The sequence below is a fragment of the Bidens hawaiensis genome, unplaced genomic scaffold, assembly GCF_021521415.1.
Source record: "Bidens hawaiensis isolate Kalapana, Puna unplaced genomic scaffold, B.hawaiensis_p1.1 tig00003430_1, whole genome shotgun sequence".
Classification (NCBI taxonomy): domain Eukaryota; kingdom Viridiplantae; phylum Streptophyta; class Magnoliopsida; order Asterales; family Asteraceae; genus Bidens; species Bidens hawaiensis.
The window spans coordinates 507286-532872 of record NW_027491191.1 but is presented as its reverse complement, the minus strand read 5'-3'; the positions used below and the strand labels follow the sequence as shown (position 1 = coordinate 532872).

Here is a 25587-nt window from a genome sequence, read left to right as displayed (position 1 = left end):
CTACTCACGATACTCGTGGGTATACTTCCTGAAATCAAAGGACGAAACGGCTCAACTGGTGAAGAATCTGATTACCAAAGTTGAGAACATTATGGATAAACGAGTGAAGTTCATCAGAAGTGACAATGGTTCTGAGTTTAAAAATTTTGAAATGGAAATCTTCTGTCTGTCAAGAGGGATTGAACACCAATTCAGCGCTCCGTATACTCCGCAACAGAATGGAGTGGCTGAAAGGAAGAATAGAACTTTAATTGAAGGAGCCAGAACAATGCTGGCTGATTCGAAGCTTCCGGTGGTGTTCTGGGCTGAAGCTGTTTCTACAGCTTGCTATGTCCTGAATAGAGTATTAACGGTAAAAAGACTTAATAAAACATGCTACGAGCTGATGCATGGAAGAAAGCCCAATTTGTGTGGACTTGAAGCTTTCGGGTCCCCGTGTTCAATTTTAAAGGCACATTCAAAGTTTGGTGAAGCAGCCGATGAAGGTATTTTAGTCTGCTACGAAGTTGGGACTCCCAACAGGCGTGTCTTTAATACAACGAACGGCAAGGTTGAAGTGGTATGTAACACCGACATTACGAGTTACAGATCGCCAAGACCGAGCATCGGACCTCCTGGGATTTTCGACTATGATAGGCTCTTCAAGTCTTTTAACATACCTGATCTGGTTCGTACAGAAGAAGAAGAACGTGTTGCTATGAAGATGATTCTTGATGAGGAGGAAAATTTGGCACATAAACAACTATTTGATGATTGTCAACCTCCCTCATCAAATTATATTGGTTCCCCTGCTGTCTCTCCTGAAGATGAGTTTATCAATCCTTTTCACTCTCAGCCAGAAACAACCATTGATGAGCTCTCTACTAATTTAGAAGATAATCTGCATGTCGGTGCTGTGCCGACCACGAGAATTCACATAAATCACCCTTTGGAGAATGTTATAGGTGATGTGTCCTCCGGTGTACAAACCAGAAGTAGCTTGAGTGAGCACACCTGTGTTTATACAAGCTTAAAAGAAACGGGTATAATGAACGAATGTTTGTACTCATGCTTTATTAGCCAAATTGAACCGAAATTTATCAAATGGCTCTTAAGGACAGCTCGTGGGTCGAGGCCATGCAAGAAGAGTTGGCTCAATTTAAGAAGATGGAAGTTTGGACTTTGGTTGAAAAACCAAGGAATGTGCATGCGATAGGCACAAAATGGGTGTTTAAGTGCAAGAGAGATGAAAAGGGGATCATTATAAGAAACAAGGCGAGGCTGGTCGTTAAAAGATTTAATCAGCAAGAGGGGATAGACTATAATGAAGTGTTCGCTCCGGTGGCCAGGTTGGAAGCGATACGATTGTTTTTGGCGTTTGCTGCTTTTAAGAAGATGAAAGTGTTTCAGTTGGACGTGAAGAGTGCGTTCCTCAATGGGAAAGTGGATGAGGTTGTGTATGTTGAGCAACCTCCGGGTTTTCCTGACCCAGACTTTCCTGATCACGTATACAAGTTGAGCAAGGCGCTGTATGGATTACATCAGGCACCTCGTGCCTGGTATTCAACGTTATCGGACTACTTGCTAGAAAATGGTTTTGAAAGGGGTTTGATCGACAGTACTTTGTTTGTGGAGAGAGAAGGAAGTGACTTCCTGCTAGTTCAAGTCTACGTGGATGACATCATATTTGCTGCATCAAAAGTCTCCATGTGTCAGGAATTTGAGGCCGTTATGAAGAAAAGATTCGAGATGAGTGCTATGGGTGACTAACGTTCTTTTTAGGATTGCAGGTTGATCAAAAGAAGGATGGGATGTTCATTCATCAAACAAAATATGTTCATGATGTCCTCAAGCGTTTCAAGATGGAGGACTCTTCTCCATTTGACACTCCAATTTGCGTCAACCACAAGTTGGGAGCTGAAATTGACGGTGACGCAGATGTGGACCCAACTCAGTATCGGGCTATAATAGGTTCTTTGATGTATTTAACTGCTTCTAGGCCTGATATAATGTTTGCTGTTTGTCTTTGTGCTCGTTTTCAGGCAAACCCAAAGGAATCTCACATGAAAGGTGTGAAGAGGATTTTGCGGTATCTCAAAGGCAAGCCGAAGCTAGGGTTGTGGTACCCAAAGGGAGGAGACGTAGAACTGGTAGCTTATACGGATTCTGATTACGGAGGATGCAATCAGAGTCGGAAGTCAACAACAGGAGGATGTCAGTTTCTCGGTGGAAGATTAGTTTCATGGCAGTGCAAGAAACAGACGTCAGTCGCAATCTCAACGTGCGAAGCTGAATATATGGCAGCATCCAACTGCTGTTCTCAGGTTTTGTGGATTCAGCAACAATTGCGCGACTATGGTCTGAATTTCTTACTCACTCCTATTTTAATTGATAACACTGCTGCCATCTCAGTAATTAACAATCCCGTGAAGCATAGTAAAACTAAACATATTGACATTCGTCATCACTTCATACGGGATTGTGCTGAGAAGAAACTGATCAAGGTCGAAAAGGTCGATACGCTGGAAAATTTCGCTGATTTATTTACAAAAGTGTTTGTTAAATCCAGATTTCAAAACCTAATTGAGCTGAACGGGATGATCAATCCCGAGTAACCATGTTTTTGCGTTTGAAAAAAAAAAAAAAAAAAAAAAAAAAAAAAACATCACTATTGCTTAAAATTAGTCGGTTACCTCAGTTTGATGGACATATCCTCGGATATGTTTTGGTCCTCGTTTCTACTTAGAGAATGAGGGTCGCCATTAACCAGATGACTGAAAGTGACTGGGGCAGTTAAGATGTGTTTTCTTTCTGTCGCTGAAAATTAGTCGGTCATTCTTAGTGAGAAGGACACATACTTGTATGTGGTCGGTCCAGTTGATCCATTGGATCTTCGGGATTGCCGTTTACCTGAAGACTTTGACGTGATCGGGGTGACTAAAGTCAAAATTTTTTAAGGGAAATGAAATTACTTTTCAAGTCTAATACTTCGTAAAGAAGTTCTTTGCTATGTTTAACATAAAATTGATCCAACCTTGGAAAATGATATATTTACTATCTTTGTGTGCTTAACTGGTGAAGTTATTAGGCTTAAAAGGCTTTAGGATAATCATTGTATGTCATGGTAACTTTTTATGGTGCGTAAAAGTAGATGTGATACAAATTAAAGTTTACTTGATTTTATGTGGAAACTCCTTAAGAGTTTTGCGTGTCTTCATGTATATCTTTCCGAATGATAGACAGAAAAGTGATTACCCAGTCATACACGAGCCCGTAAGTGTTCTGATTCCCGTGGAGAAGGCGTTTCAAGACACTACAGTGATCCAGATTTGGGACTTGCAGTTGTTTATTACTTTGAAGTCTATAAGTTGTTTGAAAAAAAAATAATAATAAAAAAAAATAAAAAAAAAAAAATAAAAAAATAAAAAAATTTAGTACTTATGAAGTAATTGTAACATTCGAGAGTTCAAGATATTGAGACTTCTCAATCATGGAAGAATGAGTACGGGAAGCAGTCAAAGAATACTTACAAGTTAATCAGACACTATGGGTCGAAGTCAATTCGGGGTGACTTGGGGAAAGCCAAATACGCTTTGAGGATTGATAGGAGGCATCAATATTTCTGAGTTGTTGCCCACTTAAATTTTAAGGATTAATTGAACCTAACTAGTATCACAGAAACGATGAAAACCATCTTAAGTATATTACCTGCTTACAACCTGTCTCTATATGTCATAATACAGCTAAACACGGATCTATGTAACAGTCACGTAGTTAGTATGATTCCTGTTAGGATCTTTTCTAAAACGTGGTGTCCCTGACTAGACTGAAATTTGATCCCTTATTCGTTAAATTTTTATAAGTTTTTCCTATTTTTTGTAGTTGTATTATTTTATAACTGGTTACTTAGACATGATCATATTTGTTTAACTCTTTTTGGAAGTTTAAAATGTTAATTGCAAAATGTTCAAACTTAAAGGTTTAATTTTGAAATTATAGGCGAAGTTGTTGAATCAGGCGAACTTGTGCTTAACTTCGCCTAGGCGAAGTTATCCGTAACTTCGCCTGAACTACACTGACCCTATATAAGGATTTTTAAACAGTGATTTTCATTATTTTCACATTTTCCAGCGAACTTGTGCTAAGCTTTTCCGGCGAACTTATCATTTTTTCCGATTTCGATCTTCGTTTCCAGTTTCTATTATCAGTTGAGGGTACGTGTTGTCGATATACCTCACAAACATGTTCTTTTATGGTCGTTTTTACCCGGTTCGAGACCTCGGGTCGTCGGACCTTCAAAACCGAAACTTTCAAAACTTGTGTTAACGTGTGCATGGACATCCTTCTCATCTAAACATCCTTAATATCATGTGTTTTGATGTCCTTGATCGTCGAACTTAGCCGAAATCACCGGATTTCCGGTGGTTGGAATCCTAACAGTCGCCGATTCAGATGTAGGCGAAGTTAGGGTTTAGGCGAAGTTATTCCCAACTTCGCCTGGGGCTTAATTTCGCTTGAGGCGAAGTTATCCACAACTTCGCCTGAAGCTTAATTTCGCCTAGCACTTATCTTCGCCTGAAGCGATGTTGTGATAAGGCGAAGTTAACATCAACTTCGCCTAGACCATTTTACTTAAAATAAATTAGACGAACTTACAGATGAAGCGAAGTTGTTCCCAACTTCGCCTCATCTTTAACTTCGCCTATACATGTTTGATCACAACTTCGCTCATGGTATAAAGCGAACTTGTGAGTTGCTTAACGGTTATCTAACTTGGTTGGTTTAGTGCAGATATGGCTGCTGTTGGAGGAGCTGGTGGTGATGACGGTGACGATCAGAGGCATTTCTTTCCAGCTCATAACCAGTTCATCACTCTAGATCCAGATGCAAAAGGCGTGGAGGACTACAGGGAGATTATTACTTTTCTCCTGCGCTCAAGAATATTTCACGCTATCACAACTACCCTGCCTATTTCACTACCGAATATTGAAGACTTTTGGCAGACGGTAGAGTATGATTGCCGGGTTGAGCCCCCGGTGATGCGAGCCACCGTTAATGGTCAAGTTGTTCAGTTTTCCTCTGAACACATACGGGTGGCGTTGCAATTTGGAGAAGAAACAAGAGATGACCCAACGGAGTTTGTTGCTCCTTTTCGTGATGGCGCGTTCCTAAGGATGGGGTATTCAGGTCTCTTAGGGGATACACAGCGAAGGAAAGGATTCTTATTAGATCAGTGGCGCTTCCTAATGCACGTCATGATAGTCTGTATGTCAGGACGGAAGGCGGGCACTGATGGAATGGGTGCGACGATGCAGTCTGCTATGACTGCCCTGACTTACAATAAAAGATATTCTTTTAGTCAGATGATCTTTTACGAGATCGATCGTCAGAGGAGGGCTGTGGCGCATTTGCGGTTTACAATGTATCCACGATTCCTACAGATGATTTTAAATCATGTGGCTCCGTCGCTACCTCAAAGACGCCCTATTCGATACGTGGAATGTGTGACGAAACGTATCTTTGCTCAGTGTCGCACTTCCAGCGCACGAAGCAAGCCTGAGCTGCGTCCCAGGCATACTCCGCTCTTTGGGTATCTTATAAACCCGGAGTATGTACCTGCGGCGGGGGACGAGTTCAGAGACCCAAGACCACAACAGGCGGCAGCACCCCAGGCTGTATCAGCTGCGCCTGCTGTATCTACTGCTGTATCTGCTGCTGTGCCAGCTTCTGAGATTGATCTTGACGCCATGTTCGGCGGGCAAGGGTTGTTTGATATGGACCGACTTGATCCACATGAGAATATTCAAGTCTCGGGTCCACAAGCTGATTTTGATGAGGTGATGGAAGAGGCCAGACAGATGATGGTGAGACATGAGAGAACAGTGGGTAAGCAGAAAAGAATTGTTGACGACGACGATGAGGAAGATGATGAAGAAGAGGCTGTGCAGCTGGTGCGAAAGCGCTCAAGAAGGGAAACGACAGGTATGGGTGTAGGAGCCGGAGAGACTTCAAGGTTTGCACGTTTTGCTCCACCTGCCTTGTCTGGTATGTCCCTTGTTCCTAACTCTGTGCAGGTATCGAGTACAAGCGCTACGGTTGTTCCCGTAGTGGCTACATCGTCGGCTGACATTCCACAGATCACAGCCGTCCAGACGTCGGCTCCAGAAATTGTGTCTCTACCACCTCAAACGCGTACTCCACCGGTGGTAGTAGCACGATTTGTTGAGTCTACGGTCACCACTACTGCAGGAGTATCGGGTACGGTACCACCTGCGGACACGCCCAGTTCTGACTCGGAACGGATAGCTTCACTAGAGCGGATTGTAGCTGAGCAGTCAAAGACTATTCAAAGCCTAGTGGAAGCAAATCAACTGCAGGCATCCCTCCTGGCTGAGCACGGGAAAATAATAGATGCCTTGAAGGTGTTCTTGGCATCTCAGGGGGAGATGAGCTGTAGAGGAGATGAGTTGAGGACCAAGCGTAGAGAAGACCGAGACGATGATCCCAATGCACCGGAAGGTGCAGGTGGTGAGCTGCCAAGAACCTCACAAGCTCTTGGGGCTTCCACAGCTGAGGGGGAGTCTACCGAAGCGGCTGGTGGTGATGATGTAGTGATGGTGGAGGATGACGTGATCGATGCGCTGAAGGAACTTGATGATGACATGTTCAGCGACGATGTGTTATTTGATGAAGATGTTCTGCCAATCAGTGAGATTGAAAAGATTGGTGCAGAAATAGTTGTTGAGAATGTGATAGAGGAAGGAGAGATTGTGGAAGAAAATGTCGAGCATGAGATCCCTGTGGTTGAACAATCGACTATATGTTAAGATGCTGCGGGTGACAACACTGAGTGGGAAGAACAGCCAAATTGGAAGGAAGGCTGCGCTCAGTGGTTTGTAAAGACGAAGAAGCCTGCAGTACCAACGATGTTCAAGAAGTCATACAATATAAAGGGATATGCAGAGTCGAAGAAAGGAATCATATGCTGGTTGTACGATGAAGAGTTGAGATTATTTGTTATCAAACGTTACGACGGCATTCAGTACTTCAAGAGGATGTTAAGATCCCTAAATACCTTACCGGAGTGTGAGGTGAAAGACTTAGCGAGACTGGGGCTGATAAACAGAAGTAATGATAATATGGCGAGGATGATTGGGAAAATTGTTTGGAAGGAGGCCATCAAAGATAAAAAGTTTGAACTTCTGAAGCCTCAGAAAGGGAAGTTAGTGGAAGATAAAGATAGAGGGATGAGGGCAGACGGCAAACCATGGATGGTTATGAAGTATAAACCAGTCCGTAATTTAAAAGAAGTGCCGATGAAGGTGATGCCCAAGAATGTCTTAAAAGATTTGAAATGGTGGTACGTGGACTGTGAGACTGCTGAAGCGGTCATGGAGGATGAAGATGAGCAAGAGATTATGAGGGTGTATGATCCTATGCACTTGGTCAATCTGTCTCAAGCCGACTTGCAGGTACTACACGCTAAGAAGATTTTCTACATTCCTGCTTGGAAAGAGGAAGCTAAGAAGTACCAGAAGCTGGTCTCTGTATGTGTTAGACAGGGAGTGCATGCTTGAGGGGATGCAGAGAGAAGACGAGAGATTACAAGACACAAGCTATGAAGATCAAGATATGAAGCTACTGCCAAGGGGGAGTCTGTTGGTACATAGATGTCAGTAGTTCATAGTCTAGCGTTTGTAATCGAGTCTGTAATGTAATTGTGTTTAAGTTTATCTTTATGTATGTACGCGAAGTTGTCAACAAGTTCGCTTAGGCGAACTTGTTGAACACGCGAAGTTGTTGACAAGTTCGCCTAGGCGAACTTGTTCAACGAGCGAAGTTATTGACAACTTCGCCTGAGGCGAAGTTGTCGTGTATTTAAGTAACCTACGGGTTACTGTTTAGAGGTTGGTTTTTCGAGAGTTTGTTTGAGAGTTAGTGATAGTGTGTGATCATTTCACGTGTCAAGTGTCTGTAATAGACGTGGTTCGAGTTATAATATAACGTGGTTTCGTTTGTATCGTGTGTTCGTGTTTTACGTATTCTACACTCGTAACTACCTACGCAGGGATTCCGCACCTGCGCAGATAGCGATATCCCGTGTAAGATCCGTCCGGGAACCTACACTTGGTCACCGTGTGCAGCCCATTCTATCAACTTGATTTTAAAGGATATATTAGAGATACCTTCTATGGCTGAATTGGTTCAGCTTGCGACCGGGATTACTGTTTTTATATATAACCATAAGTGGCCTTTGAATTAGTTGAGGAAAAGACCAGGTTGGACAGAAATCATTCGTCCCGGTGCCACTCGGTTCGGTACAACATTCATTGCATTAAAAAGCTTGCACGACCATAAACATGATTTGCAAGCTATGGTTACTTCTAATGATTTCAAGAAAGTATTGAAATTACCAAAAGCTAAGGATGTGAAGCAAACTATCTTAACTGAACGTTTTTGGAATAATTTTTTGATATCGCTGAAGGTGATGGCACCCATCTTGAAGCTTTTACGCATTAGTGACTCTGAGAACAGCCTTCATTAGGTTACGTGTTTGAAGGTATGACCCGTGCAGGGAAAGGGATTGAAGAGTTGTTTCGCAGGAAAAAAAACATTGTGAAGTGTATACTAAAATACTTGATTCTCGTTGAGATAGGATGTTGCGTAAGAGTCTTCATGCTGCTACTTATTGGTTAAATTCAATATTTCAATATGATTCCAATAATGCTACTGAAAAGAATTATGCATTTACAAGTGTGCTTAATATGATTGAGCAAAAGACGCATTTAGATCCCGTGAAGCTTACGTCACAGTTACGCGAATTCCGTGATCGACAGGGTCAATGTGGTTGACCCTCGGCTTTACCCGGCGTGAAGAAAAATCCACCGGGTAAGTTTTTTTTTACATAGCAATCATTTTAATATCATCAATTTTAATATTATGCTAATTTTTAATATTAGATGAGTGGTGGAGATTGTATGGTGGAGATGTCCCAGAGTTACGAGAATTTACGATAAGAATTTTAAGTCAAACTGCATCTTCATCCGGATGTGAGCGTAATCGAAGTGTTTTTGAAAGAATCCACAACAAAAGGAGGAACCGCTTGGAGCATCAAAGGCTTCATGATCTTGTATATGTTCATTACAACTTGAGTCTACAAGATAGGTATGATATAAAACAAAACTTATATATATATATATATATATATATATATGTATATATATATATATATGTATATTGCATACATTAAGTTTTTACTTAACATATCAATTCATTAGGGTTAATGTGAAAAAAGGATCTATGACCCGGTTGATTACGAAAGCATTGATAAAACCAACTTTTGGATAATTGATGAAGAGGCGGAAGGTGAACTTGATTATGATGAGTTGGAAAGTATGCTAGAAGAAGAGCCACCAAGTAACAATGGAGCGTCTACTTCACAAACACATGATGAAGGTTAGTATTTTTTACTATTTTTAACTTTTAAGAAACAAATCTTCAATGATGTACACATAACCAATTTTGGTTTGTTGTTTCAATTTTTTAAGTTGTAAACGAAGCTTTCAATGATGAAGTGATTGAATTGGATGATGTTAAGAAGACAATGACAATGGCGATTTTGATGCGCTCTAAATACATTGGATGAAGCTTTCGGTTATGTTTTGTTTTTGACTTGGATGTTGGTTTAAGACTTTTAAGATATTTATGTTTTAAGACTAAAATTATGATGTATGTTTTGGATTGTAGGATTGTGATGTATGTTTTGGAAGACTTATTATGTGTTAAGACTTATGTTTTATATATTAGTAATTATATATATATATATATATATATATATATATATATATATATATATATATATATAATTTATGACGTCATCCGGGTCAACACCGGTCCGCCTTCCCGGGTCGGTCCGACCTTCGACCCGGTGAGGCATCCCGGTCGATGCCTGGGCCGTGTCTGAAAACATTGAATTTAACTAATAAATTTGAAAGAGTTGAACTAGACTTTAAGAAATTCGATGGCTCCAGTGCTGTTGTTAACTCCATGATCGAAAATCAATTATGGTGGAAAGAAAACACTGGTGAGGGTATAGGGTACAGTGTAGTACCCCCTCCATATAACGAGAACTACACTAGTCTTCCTCTTGCCAAAGAGCACGAAGAAAGGGTAAAAACCATGCAGTGTGGTAAATCAGCTGAAAATTGCAAAAAATGCTCATGGTTCAGTAAAAGCTAATGAATCAACCTCAGGGGTGAATGATACTAATGTGTTTACTTCACGTGCAAATGAGTAATTGTCGAGGATTGGACTAATGAGGATGATAATTTTCCTGTTTTGAATAATAAAGACATCAATTCTCATATTTCTTTAAATTTAAATGCTTTGAATTCTATGACTTCAAATGTTTGTCGGGGCTCTGTTTTTAAGAGCAAAGACAATTGTGTGGTTGATTCTTCTAAAACTTTGAAATCTGGTGGTGTGTTTTTGAATATATTTAAGAGTTCTCATAAATATTCATCGCCTAAGTTTGTCAAAGAAGGAAGTTAAAATGTTCAAAATTGTGATAAATCAAGCAATAAGTCAGGAGGTAAATGGCAAGTAAAGCAAACTAGCTCACACAACAGATGTAGACCAAGAGTAGACCACAATGAATTTTACTTCAAACGTCAAGCATGTCTTAACTGTGGCATTCCTGGTCATATTGCTAGAAACTGTCCACACCGTCCATATGTCCGATATTATGAATATTATCAAAGGTATATGCCTCAAAATACCCCTCAAAATAAATCAAGGTATCATAAGGCAAGTCCCTCTGATGGTGATTGGAAAAGAAACAAGGCTAATACGTTTAGTCCTCATCAGACCAAGCCTAACATGTTTCGAAGAAGTGATAGAAACTGTGTTTCGGTCTCAAGAACCAAGTTGGTTTCTGGACCAAAACAAGTTCGGAAGTCAAAGTCATCGGTGTCTCCAGCTCGCAAACCAGAGACTAAGTTATCCATTCATACAAATAACAAACTTCTAAAACAAGAGATGAATGGTTGCCTAAATCTCCGGTGATCAAGCTATCAAGTTCAATCTTAGATAATCGGGAAGATATGTCATGGAAATCCGTGACAAGTTTAGATAAATTAGGTTTACCCAGTATTTCTATGGACTGGGTACCAAAAACTAACTAATCTCGCACATCGTGCAGGAACAGATATGGAGGAATATCATCAGACCTTGGTATGTTGATAGTGGTTATTCCAGGCACATGACAGGAGACATTTCCCAACTACACGACATTTAAATCTTTAATGGTGGATATGTTTCCTTTGCGGGAGAAGAGAAGGGGAAAATCACTCAAAAGGGTACTAGTGAGACTGCATAATAACGCTTTGTGGTGCTTATGAAGAATCAACTCAATTTAAAGCTGAAGGGTATATGCTGTGACAATAGCACGAAATTCAAGAACTCGTCACTGAATTATTTTTGTGCCGAAAAGGGGGTGCTTCGACAGTACAACTCAACTCGAACACCGTAACAAAATGAAGTTGCTAAGAGAAGGAACATGACTCATATCGAGGTGATAAGAACTATGTTGTGTGATTCAAAGCTGCCTTTGTTCTTTTAGGCAGAGGCTATTAACACAGCATGTTATGTTCAAAATCGAGTGCTGATCAACAAATCTCGGATGAAAACTTCTTATGAGATTGTTTACGGTCAAAAGCCCACGGTTGCACATTTTCGAGCCTTTATATGCCCGTGTACTCTGCTGAATCTTGAAATAACTCCAACGTTTGTAGCCAAAGCTGATGGTTGTTACTTTGTTGGATATGCTGGTTGTACCGCCTACAGATATTACAACAAGTCATCGAAGTAGATAGTGGAATCTTATTACGTGCGCTGGCTAGAAGAGAATGAGACTGATGCTTGTATCGGTCCTGACTGGTTATTTGATTATACTGAACTCTTTAAGCCTTTTATTGTGTTTCCAGTTGTCGATACAGAAATTTCGGGTGCTGGTGCTTCAAATTCTGTTGATGAAGAAGAAGACATACATACTGACTCTCATATGTCTCCAGTGTTGGGTATTGATCCTTCAGTATTGGACACCACTCAACCTTTGCCAGCTAGTCAACAAGAAAATTTTACAGAAACCGTGTCTTCAGAAGCACCTGTAGTCGATGCTTCATCAGTTAAGGGGGAGAGTACGATTCGTCAAATTTTTGGAAGCACTCTATTTCCAGAAGTCATACTAAATGAATACATTTCTAGTACTTCGTACTCACACAGTACGACGACATTTGGATGGAAGAACTCTCTTACTGAAATCCTTGAAGATCCAACAAATTTACCTTCTACCAGCTCTGTTCCCGGGCAATCAATTCCGTAAAGAATTCAACGAGATCATCCAATTGACAATGTCATAGGTCCTCTTGAAACAGGCGTGTCAACCAGAAGTCAAACCGGACACATCAACAGTTGTTTATTTTCGTGTTTCATCTTTCAGATTGAGTCTAACTCAGTTGAAATAGCATTACAAGAGCTAAGTTGGGTGGACGCCATGCATGAGGAATTGAATCCGTTCGATAAACTCAGGGTTTGGAGATTGGTTGAACTGCCCGTTAGAAAGAAAGTGTTAGATACAAGATGGGTTTAGATAAACTCATGGTTTGGAGATTGGTTGAACCGGTTCGATAAACTCAGGGTTTGGAGATTGGTTGAACTGCCACAAGCAAGATGATACGGGTGTGATTGTTCGAACAAAGTGCGGCTCATAGTTCGTGGTTTTCGTCAGGTTTAAGGATTAAACTACACTGAAGTGTATGCTTCTGTGGCTCGACTTGAGGCCATTCGGATTTTTCTGGCATATGCTTCCTATATGGTATTCACGGTTTACCAGATGGATATCAAGACAACGTTTTTGTATGGAGAAGTCAAGGAGGAGATTTATGTGGATCAGCCACCAGGGTTTGCTGATTCAAATAATCCAACTCATGTTTACAAGCTAGACAAAGCCCTTTAAGGTATTCACCAAGCACCTCGTGCATGGTATGCTACCTTGACGGCTTACCTATTAGGACATGATTATAAGAGAGGAACAATTGATCAGACACTGTTCCTTAAAACTGTTGGGAAAGATCTGATCTTGGTTCTTATTTATGTGGATGACATCATCTTCGGGTCTACCACTACAACACTATGTTCTGAATTTGAAGAAGTTATGAAGAAAATATTTGAAATGAGTTCGTTGGGGGGAGATGACAACCTTTCTGGGATTACAAGTTCGTCAGAGTTCAACGGGAATTCTGTTGCATCAAGGAAAATATTTCGAAGACATGCTTGCGAAGTTCGAGTTTCAAGATTCTAAGAGCGCGTCAACGCCTATGGCGGAAAGACCTCTTCTTTCTTCGGATCCTGAAGGGAATCCAGTAGATCAAACTTACTATTGGTCAATGATCGGATCCCTGATGTATCTCACCGCCAGTCGCTCTGACATCATGTTTGTTGTCTGTCAATGCGCCCGATTCCATGCTATACCTAAACTCTCTCATTTAATTGCTGTTAAACGTATTTTTAGATATCTGAAAGGGTAACCAAAGCTAGGTCTCTGGTATCCAAAAACTCAGATTTTGACTTATATGCTTTTGCTTACAGCAATTATGGTGGAGATGATATTAACAGGAAATCTACATTTGCTAGATGTCAATTCTAGGGTGATCGAATCATGTCATGGCAGTGCAAGAAAGAACAAACGGTCTCTACGTCCACTGCCGAGGCTGAGTATGTTGTTGCGTCAGCCTGCTGTTCACAGGTTATCTAGATGCAACATCAATTGCTGGCTTACGGTTTGGAATTTCTTGATACTCCAATCTTTTGCGATAATGATGCTGCTTTTGCTATTGTTAAAAATCTTGTTCAGCATTCAAAAACCAAGCACATTAACATTAAAGTTCATTTTATTCGAGACTGTTACGACCGTAAATTGATTCATCTTGAGCAAGTTCACATAGGTAATAATGTGGCGGACTTATTTACAAAACCGGTCGGAACAACTAGATTTAATGTGCTTGTGGGGTTTCATAAAATGTTTCGTTTCGATGATTGAGTCTTTTTGAGGTTAAATTTGTACATAAATGTTTTCATTTTCCTTGGTAAAATTTTTGCACAAATTTAGGGGGAGAAAATTAAAAAAATCAAAAGGAGTGTGTGTTTTATAAATTAAAAATAATAATTAATATAAAAAAAATTCTACACTTTTGCTAAAAATTACGTCGGTTACTCAAGTTTGTGGGACATATACTTATATAGGTTTGGTCCTGTTATCTACTTGTAGACATATGAGATAGCCATTCACTTGAAGACTGAAAGCAACTCAGCGATTGTGGTGTGTGTTTTTCTAATTCTTTTGCTTAAAATTATATCGATTACTCAAAGTTTGAGGGACATGTATTTCTATATATGTTTGGTCCTGTTATCTACCTGTAGAGATACGTGATAGCCATTTACCTGAAAACTAAAAGTGACTGGGGAGACTGTGTTTAAAATTGTCTTCTGTAACACAAGTGGGAAGTGATATGATTATTCAGTTAAGAGCTTTTTAGAAGCTTAAAATATTTTCAAATGAAAATTGATCCAACTGTTGGAAAATGATAGTAAAATTGATTCTGTGTGCCTAACGTGTGAAGTTACTAGGCTTAAAAAGCTTTAGAACAGTTATTGATTTGCATGGTAGCTTTCCATGATGTGTAAAGTTGAAGTGATATAAACTAAATCTGCTAAACTTACTGTGAAGAGTCAATTTGAAGAAATGTGCATGTCTCCAGATATATCTCTCAGAATGATAGGCAGAAAAGTAATTACCCAGTCATACACGAGCTCGTTAGTGTCTTGATCTCCAAAAAAATATGCTTTTGAATTATATATATATATATATATATATATATATATATATATATATTTATGTATATACTTTGTTTTTAAAATTCTATTTTCAAAAGCTTAAAGGATCAAACTAGAACTACAAGGGTGGGGCATTCAAATACGTCTTAAACACTCTGAATGTAAGGCCTGTAAGTCCGGATGGCTTGCAAGTCCAACTTTCAACCTTAAAGCTTAAAAATTCTCGTTTATATAAAGAAAATCTTTTGATCAAGCACTAGGGGTTTTGGAGTCAAATTGGGGCGATCTGGGGAAAACCAAATACGCTTTGAGAAGATAGATGAGGCATCACATGTCCATAAGTGACGCCCATATAAGATTTATGCCTAATTGAACATAACTCATATCACTGATGTAATGAAAATCATGCCAAGTTTCGTATACTTGCTATCAACCTGTTTCTCTTTGTCATAATAATGCTGAACATGAATCATTGTGAAAGCATCTTAATCTATATGATTCCGTGTTCAGATCTTTTCTTAAAAGGTTGCGTTTTTATCAAAACTGAAATCTGATCCAAAAAATTTGCTAAATTACAAGAAGATTGAGTGATTAAAATTTTTCTTGTATCATTATTTCTACTTTTAATTTTTTTTATCATTATTTGTTTTTTATTTTATTTTTTACCTCATGATTATACTTGTCGAAACAAATGCTATAAGAGATTGTTTTCAAAACCATGGATCAAGCCCATGTTTGAGTTTGAAATTTGTTCTCGGCCCATGTCTTAGTGGCCCATTATAGTTTTTTGAGATGTAAGTAATTTGGTATTGACGTTGGCCCAAGTAAAATTTATGTTTTCGGGCCATTAGGGTTCTCGGCCCAGAAATCTTTTTGAAGCTTAAAAGGCATTGATTTGCATTATTGGTGTTTTTATCATAAATCTGAGATTAGCTAACTTCTCTCAAGCCGAAAACCCTAAGCTTCTAATTCTTCCATGTAAGGCCCCGTTACCGGTGCCTCACATTTGGACGTTGGGTTTACTCATAAACGCGGTTCTAAATATCAGAGTTAATAAAAACATTTGCGGAATAATATAAAAGTCAACCATTCATTACAAACAACCATAACTTGTCTTTCAAAAACATAACATAAAGCATAGTATTTCAAACATCACGACATATCTCCAGATGCCAGCCTCTTCGGATCCTGCCATGTGTCTTCCTCAAGCCAACTGCCTCAGTCGATTAGCCTGCGTGCATACAAAAAGTCAGCTACGCTGAGTGAGTTCTAGTTAATCATAAAACATTCAATACATTCATAACTACGTACTTCCATACGTACTTTATACTTTCGTAATTCGTTCATAACCTACATACATACCTTCATAATCTATTCTAAATTCTACTTTACTTTATTCTATTCTTCCTCGGATTTTATTAGGGTCCGGTCCCTTTTTCTGCCTTGAGTATTATTAGGGCTCAGTCCCTTTCTGCCTCGAGATTTATAAAGGGCTCGGTCCCTTTTTCTGCCTCGGATGTTATTAGGGTCCGGTCCCTGTCTACCTTGAGTATTATTAGGGCTCAGTCCCTTTCCTCTGTAACTGTCTATCTCTTACATTCATTCATAACATGCATACATATCATTCGTACATTATACATAACATTATACCTTGACAGTACGTGAAATATCTGAAGATCGTTCACGTACAGACAAGCAATCATTCATACCTTATATACATATCCTTCATATCTTCAATTATCACCCGACGGTACATGCAATATCCGAAGATCGTTCACGTACCGACAAGCAATCATTCATACATAATCATATAAGGCATACACTTACCACTTAAGGTAAGTGTATTAACTAATCACATCGAATATGCACACAGCCCCGAAAACATAACAAGGAAAGGGGCTAGAAACTCACCTGAAGTCGGTTACGTTCACCGTTAATAGTTATTCCTTTCTTCAGTTGGTCACGGCTAATTGTATAATAATTACATGCATCAGTTAACTATCACTACTCATCTCGCACTTCTAGTCTAATTATAACCCTCAACGAACGGGGGTCCGGGGGCAGCGTCCCTGGCAGCGGGGTCTAGGGGCGGCAGCCCCTAGCAGGGTCCAAGGGGCAGAGCCCCTGGCTGGGGTCGAGCTGTCCATATAACGAATTAGACCATCTAATTCGTTGTCTCTTCTAATGAATTGGCTATAACGAATCAAGGGTGATCCGTTATCTTTTCCCCTTAACGAAAAGGATGCGAACTAAAGCTAGTTCGTTAATCTTCCTTAACGAATCAGCTGACGAATTGCCACTAGTTCGTTAGTCTTCCTTAACGAACTAGGGCTAGGTCAGAGAATGTCAGAACATTCTCTGACATTCCCTTAACCTCATATATTTTCCGGCGCCGTCACCGGAAAAACGCGGTTTCGCCGGAAAAACGAGTTTTGACTCGTTTTTCACCATTTTTTTGCCTCGTTCGATCTATATATGAGCTAGGGTGGTCCCTAAGCTTATCTTAGGTTCGTGAATCCACCCGGATCTCGTCACTTAAACGGTTTAACGGTGTCGGCTCGTCGTTTCGTGACTATATCAAACGGTTTAAGCTCAAACAATATCATACTATCATTACCTTGGATCGGGATCGGTTCTTCTTCTATGTTTCGGCTAGAGAGAGAGACTAGAGAGAGAGAGAGCTTAAGTGTGTGTTTTGGTGGTGTATGGAATATGTGTGAAATGAGAAATAAATGGGTAATTAAGGTTTATATAATTATGGATCATGTGCTTAGCCCATGATCTTTCCTCCTTTCCTCTAACCCAAGTCCATAACCCAATTCCATTTAACCCGACACTAGTCCGATTCATAATAACTCATACTTACGTTTATTAACCGAAACTAGAAAACGGGATGTTACATTCCATCTTTGTTCTCATCAAAATTATATTGTTCCTACAAATCGGTGATATTACAAGGTATATGAAACCTTGGCAGAGATTCTCGGGTTACTGTGAAACCCTTCTTGATTGAAATGCATGGTTTAAACTAATATACAGGTTGAACTATAAACATGTCTAGGATGAAAAATTATGATGTTTGTGTGTTGTGTGTTTGATATGTTATGAGTTTCTTGAAGTTGCAGATTTCACTAACAATGGTGGTTTTGGTGATTTAGAAAAGATGACACAAATTTCGAGACGGAACCCAAGGGTTTCTAGGCCGAGATCTTTAGAGATCTCGGGATCTTGGGTTCTCGGGATGGTTGACCGAAAACAATGGTTATGGCTGATCAGGCACCATTGAAATTTGTGGATACTCACAACATTGCTGGATGTTTATATGATCCACCTCTCGTTCACAAGGAATTCAAGTCCATGATAGTGGGGCTTAACACGTGCAGAATCTCTCATGCTTTACGAGAAACCCGTGTCATTTGCAAGAATATGGTGACAAAGTTTTGGAATAATGCTTCCATTAACCAGAGGGGTGCTGGGTAGCTGTGACAATTGACTCGAAGATCCCAAAGAAGCCTATTATCATCTCAGAGGCTATTATTCTTGACATTCTGTTGTTTGGTGATCAACCCGACTACCCAACAAAATACTCTGCTGATGTTGTTGCTGAAGTAGCTCTAAATGGGATATGAAGGATCCTACCTGTCACACCCTGCCAATAGGGGAACCAGGAGTTTCAAGGACAAATTGGTACCATGTGTAAGCAGCGGAATATTATTGATAAAAATAAGTTACAACGTTTGCACTAAGTATTTATGATAAAGTGTAACTACTCAACTATCTCTTCTCTGACACTGCTACAATTGCGTGGTTGGTTCTACTAATCTTCTTGGCATCTAATCTTCATTGTTCATGTTCGGCATACGTCTTTATTCTTAAGAATTCACATTTCAAATCTAATCCAAATTGCTATCCCCATAATACCTGAACACATGCTAAAAAGTGTCAACTAAAAAGTTGGTGAGTTTGTGAGTTTAGCTTACACACACACACATAAAACAGTTCATTCATAAAAGCACGCAAGTTTGCATGTATATAAATCATGGTGCACATCAATCAAGTCCACAATCAATCTTGCATTCGATCATAAGCCTCCCCTCGAATTACAACCGAACGACACCCGTCCCCGATTATTGCTCTGCCAAGCAATAATCCAAACGTTAGGTCATATGCCGCAATGTTCCGCAGACCTCAGTGTGGTTTACCCAACATAGGGTCACTGTGCGTAGGGGTCTCCCAAATAGTATTACCCATACGAGCCATAGGCTCACTCCCTGAGTTAATGATTGTATAATTTAAAGCGGGACAAAACATGGCAGAAAACAAGTCTTGATAAACATCACATACTATAAGTAAAACCAGCATGTATCCAGCCCAAAACGTTTAAGTAAAAAGGGCCGCACGAAACTCACCTCAGTCTGTATGCAATATGTATATGAAATATTATCAATGAGTTTGCACTATGCTAGAAATCACCAAGTACGCCTAGTACATATATTAATCAACAATAAGTTATCGAAGAACAATGTAAAATTCACAATGGTATTGTGTACTAGTTAATTCTAAGTGTTTTCCAACGCATTTGGTTCTCGGTGAGTAAATTTTCCTTTTATGGGAAGTTTGTACTTAAATAACTTAATAAGGTTGATGTTTTGTGTTTAGGTATATAATTCAACTTCTGGGAGTTTTAGTTACCTTGGTTCATTTGTCGGCTTTCGATAAAGTTTCCATTTTTTTGGAAAGTTCGGGTTTTCGGTTAGATTTCGGGTTACCATATGACTATAGAAGTTATATACATTTCAATGACATCAAAAGTTTAATGATTCTTATTTAAACAACCATGCCTTGTGTTTGCAATAGTTGACAATATCAGTTAACCAGTGTTGTCGGTTTTTAACGATGTCTTGAAAGAATAGATTAAATAAACGAATGCTATTGTAACCAAAACTTCAAATTTTCCAGAAACATGTATTATAATAAGATATGCTATTTCCAGGTCTGATTATTCAGAAAGTTTGGTGTTGTACGGGTTTAGTACCCACACTTTCGTTTAATGTTCGCTTCGGAAAAAATCGGGTTAAAGACTTAGTTAAATTTGATAAAATAAGTAAACACTAAAATCATGGTTTTATTAACTTATACTTACTGTTAAAATTCAGAAAAATGAAAACTTTATATTTTTCAAATGCTCTTTCAGGTTACGCCGTTTTTACCGTAACTTGCGTTTAAACACTATTTTTTAACAAAAAGGGCTGTTGTGAATATTGAAAATGGTTTATAACATTATAACAAATCATTTTAATTATATAACTTCTCGGAAAATATCCGATTTATATTTCTGAAGTCTTTTGTCTTTAAAATCCGGCTCATTGTCGGTTTCAAACGAAACAATGAGTTTAAGTATGCAAACGGGCCCATTTTGTAAATACATTTTCCCTTTAAACATTTAAAGATTTTATCTAGCCATTTGAACTCATAAGCCTTTTTTTTCAAAAACACAATCTTATACTTTCTGTTTTTGAGAAATAACCGGTTTCCAAAAATGCCCTTTCGTTATCTTTTTAACAAAATCTCACTTTTTGCCACCTAACGAGTTAGGACCTGTTATAATAAATAAAAATAGGTTTTTTTGACATCTCGTGGGTTTTAAAAGATGCTCATTGCTGAATTTTCACTAACGGGCCCGGTTTTGCTCTTTCGAGTCTTAGTTCGGTTTTAATAACGATGATTTATGTAAAATAGTTCTAGCTCAGGTTATAACTCATTAATATATTATATTTAGGGCTGCAAAAAGATATCATATAATTACTTTGGTTGTACGGCTTATTTCTTATTGAACATGTCACCAAAATGCCGGCTCGGTTGATTTCTAGTACTCGGTTTATTATTAATTTTTGGGGCAGGTGTTTACCAAGTTTAAGGCCTCAGATATATGTATACTTAACTTTTGTAAATTTCCTTAGTATGTAGAAGTTAATAAGGTCGCATGTCGGGTTGGTTTTCAAATTAGTTTTCACTTAAATGAGTTACCGAACGCCTACAAGTTGGCTCCGTTTTTAAGGGCTGCATATTGTGAAATTTTAAGTTTATGGTCATGTTAATATCAGTTTCCTTTAACTCTTTATCTGTAACTTACTTGATTTGGGTTCAAGTTAACTCCTAAGAATACCCATGGCCACCAATATTCATCTAAGACTCGTTTTTCATCACAAAACATGTTTGGACCTGTTCTAACTTATAGTAGTGACTTGTCCAAAAAATTATATATTGACGTTAGGGTTTTGGGAAACCAACAATGGCTTCGGTTCGGTTTGGGCCCGTTAGCGCCTTTATGTTATATTTTTAACAAAACTTAATTTTGGTTATCAAGCATGTTAAGACCTATTGTAATACATTAAAATGAGCTGTTTTTAACATTACATAGGTTTTAAAAACGTATTCAGGGTTGCTCTTACGAGTACGGCCCCGGTTTTGGCCCGTTTGAGCTGTAGTTCTATTTTAAAAGTAATAATTCATGTAACACAGTTTCGGGTCAGGTAATAAGTTATCAAAATAAAATGTTTAGAGCTGTAAAAATAAGTTGTAATATCAATTAGGTTACTGGGTTTGTTTCGAAATTAAACGGGTTACAAGTGACGGTTTAAAAGGTTTTTACTATCTGGTTTTAGTATTACCTCTTGCGGCTGGTTTATACCATGTTTAATGACTTAAGTAAGTATTTTTAACTTCTAGAGATTAGGTTAAATGTCTAGAAGTTAATAAGCTCACATATCGGAACTAGTTTGTCCTTATCAGAGTTACCGAATGGCCATTAATTTGGCCACGGTTTTAGAGTTGCACATGACATAATTTTTAAAGTTCCAGACCAGTTATATTATGCATGTTCTGTCTATTTCAACAACGTTAAATGTTTTGGTTCACTTCTTGTTTGTTTGGTTCAGAACTGAGTTTCTCGCTTATGGTTTTATATTTATAAAAATTCAGTTTTCTCAAGGTTATGGGTTGGGGTTCTTGAATGATTTACCGACCAGTACATGATTTTGATTCATCTTGTAGAGGGCTGGTCGTTCATAGGAAAACACCTGGGGTACTTGGAATTAAAATGAAAAGAATGAGAAATAAACTATCGTTGTTACCTTGAACAAGTGAGCAGGTTCCACAGATTTTAGTTATGCGGTTTCTGGAAGAAATCCGTGAGCACAGAAACGGAGATCAAGGCTGGAAATTGTTAACATCACATTAGGAGTATACAACAGAATGTATTAGCGATTGATAAAACAGTAACAAGTTGCCCGAGTTTTTGATCTTAGATGGAAACTCCAGTTCTTATTTCTTTGTATTAGAGGATGATTTTGCATATGCGTGTATTGTGATGGTGATTATAGGAGGATTATAATAGATGAGAGAATTTGTTACAAGAGATGGGATAATGAGGGGCTGCATGAAGACTGATTGGGAGCATGAGATGTAGATGCTTAATGGAGGGGCAGAGAATGTCGATGATTGTGAATGGAGGTAGAGAGGGCGTCAGTTTTGATAGGGAAGCCTGGATATTTGATTTATATCTCATGTAGTATTTTTGATTTTGTTATTTTATAAACTTACTAATTATTTTATATATGAACCATTTTTTATATAAAGCCATAGGGTTTATATGTTGCAGGCAAATTCAATACATGTCACAATTCTCGTTTATCGATTTTTGTTTCGTTTGGTTCGGTGTTCGAATGTTGATTTAAGAAGTTTTTTTAGTTGAGTTATATATTCTAGATACTCGGTAAGATTAAATAATTATGGAATGACTCATGTGAGTTTTGGAGTTATCGGTTCGATCTCATTTGGGTAAACGAGCCCCGGTTTTGTTTTGTTAAATTGGGCTGAGTCCATAAATTAAAGAGTTATCGTCCTTAGTTATATCGGGTTCTACAAACTCATCAGGCCGATCCCATTAGTTATCTCAACGGTTTGGGCGAAGACCATTAACGTAAAGTCCGTTTCGACTATTCGACCCACATCCCACTTGATATTTAATGATAAGTTTTCTCTTAAAAAAATTTCTAGCCCCATTTTTGGGGTTGTTACACTATCCACTAGCCATCAAGAAGCTATTCCATCCCTACTGGAGGTTCTTGATTCACACATTCTTTACATGTGTCTCGAGATGAAAGGGGGGGGGGGGTTCATATGAGATCAGCCACATTCAGATGTCGTCGGCTATGGTTACTCTAATCATGGACTAGAACTAAAACTATTCCAAGTTCGTGTTCTGTGAGATGATGAGCAACCTCAAGGGAAAGAAGAAAGAGATGTTCGTGACGTAAACGAGGTTTCTACAGATGATATTCGATTCTCACTATCCTAATCTCATGAAATCTGTAGAGACGCCCGATCTGAAAGCTATGGGTCCCAACACATTTGGGTTGATGAAGCAGTGCCTCAATTGCTGATGAGCATGTGACACCTGCTCAGAGGTTCACTACATCTTATGAGACAATTTCTGACGATGATAAGATAGTTCTCCTTCACAACACATGGAGACTGAGCACCGGGAAGAACAAATTGTACCTACGATAGATAAATTGAAAGTTTTGAGATGCTTAAAGATCAGCTAATGTTGACTGCATTGAAGCCTCCTTAATTTGTCTCTGTGACACAAGATGAAGATATTCTAGAAGAACCAGCCACCGATCTCATTCCGAGAAAAAGGCGAAAGAAAGATCTGAGACCGGGTGTGCTGGTTACAGAATCTACACTAACAAGCCAACTTAAAGATTCTGTGCCTGAAACTATTGGAGCTCAAGTTGATACAGGTCCATTCCCTGCTGAACATCGAACTCAAGATCGGATATTTGATGATCTTTCTCATGAGTTTGAGTTTGAAGCCAATATTCAGTCCACAGACGAGCCATCGGAATCGTCTAACCCGATTTTTCAATCAAGTTCAAGCGCCGCGGACAAGATTACACACATTCTGGCGATGCAAGAGAAGTTTTTGCAAGATAAGGGCAAGGGGATCACTCTTGATGCTGAACCTGTTGATGTAAAATCCTTACAACGAAGAGTCTTTGAACTTGAACAAGACTTGGTTGTTAAGGATGTACGAATTCAAGAGCTTGAAGCTAGTAACTCTGATAAATGTTTAAAGATCAATGAACTTCAAGAAAATATGGGCGGCCTCACTGCTATGTACTTAGATCTCCAACAAAATCTCGTTCAGAAATTTGGAGATGAATTCAAAAGTGGTGAGGACATTGCTGAAAAGGCACCTGTTGACAATCAAGGTGGCAGTTCCAGTGCGCGTCCTTCTTCAAACATAGATGCTTCTGAAACACTGGAACAATATCTTGCTGCCCCTCCAAAGACAGCCAAACAAAGTGAGAGAATTCAAAAGAAGATTCTTATTATCAAGAACTCAAATCAGAATGTGGAATCTTCCGATCACCCGTATAAATTTATTGTTGAATTCAAAAATGGTTTTTCTGACAAGTATGGTGATCGATCAGGCATCGTGTTATGGGGATTTGATATCTCGACAAAGCCATGTGGTGGGTGAAAAGGAAGTCTGGAAATGCTTAATACTACAGGAAGATGAACGATTTTGGTTCATGGACGAGGGATGACCTCAGTGATTTGATTAATGCTCCTTTTCAAAACCGCAACAACGACAAAAGGCTATCGATTTCTGGAACTTTTTGAGGAATCAAGTTGATCGAGGATTCCCGAACATGACCACAACTTAATCATTTTTAAAGAAAGCCAAAAGGGTCCGAGATCCAAAGACGGGGAAGACAATGGTCAACGTAATGTGGCCGACAACTAAAAAGGCAAGTCACATTACACTTTCTACTAGAATTCCCGATGGTGCTTTAGATGAGATGACGTTCTGGACGTATGATGGTGAGATGGCAACGGTCGTTATTCGTCTACGAAAAGGGCAATTTAGATTTGTTGATCCACGTGATTTATTGAAGTTTGGTGAAAAAGACATTAAAACACTTAGCAACTTTCAAATCATGGTTGAACCACTGTACGAGCGCACTGCTAAAGAGTATACAAGAATTGTTGGATCGATTATCCATACATGTTTATGGGCTGGTGCTTACAAAGAGGCAGACACAAATATTCTTGAGCACGATTGATGTTGAAGATACAAACCGGTGGAGATTGTTGTGCTAGTATTAATGTGGTTTGTACTTAGTTTGGGTTTATATTGTAAACCAAGATCACATGGATCTCGGTGGACTTTTGGCTAGTATTGGGCTTGTATGTTGTATCTATAAAAACCATGTAACTAGGTTTATTATAGAGTAGCAGTGTGAGACGTAATAGAGAGATATCGGTGGTTTGTGTAATCTATTGTGCTTAAGCACTAGACGTATAATATATGTGTGTTTTGAAGCATATTCAGCGTGTTCCTATTGTGTTTGTTTACATTATATTGAATCTGCTCGTGTTAGTTTCCGCCTAATAACGAGATTATGTGATATCACATTGAAAGATCCGTTCACAGGACTTACATATCTCAACTCCTATATATAGCTCACACAAGTTCAACTTTCTTTATTTACCTGCACACTCATAATCTAGATTAATATTCTTAACCACCCATAACGCACGATGGGCAAGCTCAACAGGTAAATGACACCCCTTCCCATAAACCAATTATCACACCCCAACCTACGGCGGAAATGCCGGGGCGTGAACTGATTGCCCACAACT

The 25587-nt window shown here is 38.9% G+C and overlaps 1 pseudogene; it reads left to right on the top strand.

Annotated features, from left to right (window-relative positions):
- The window catches only part of LOC143623394 (uncharacterized), a 30095-nt pseudogene extending 20535 nt beyond the window's left edge, over positions 1-9560 (top strand).
- Positions 9561-25587: the final 16027 nt, after the last annotated feature.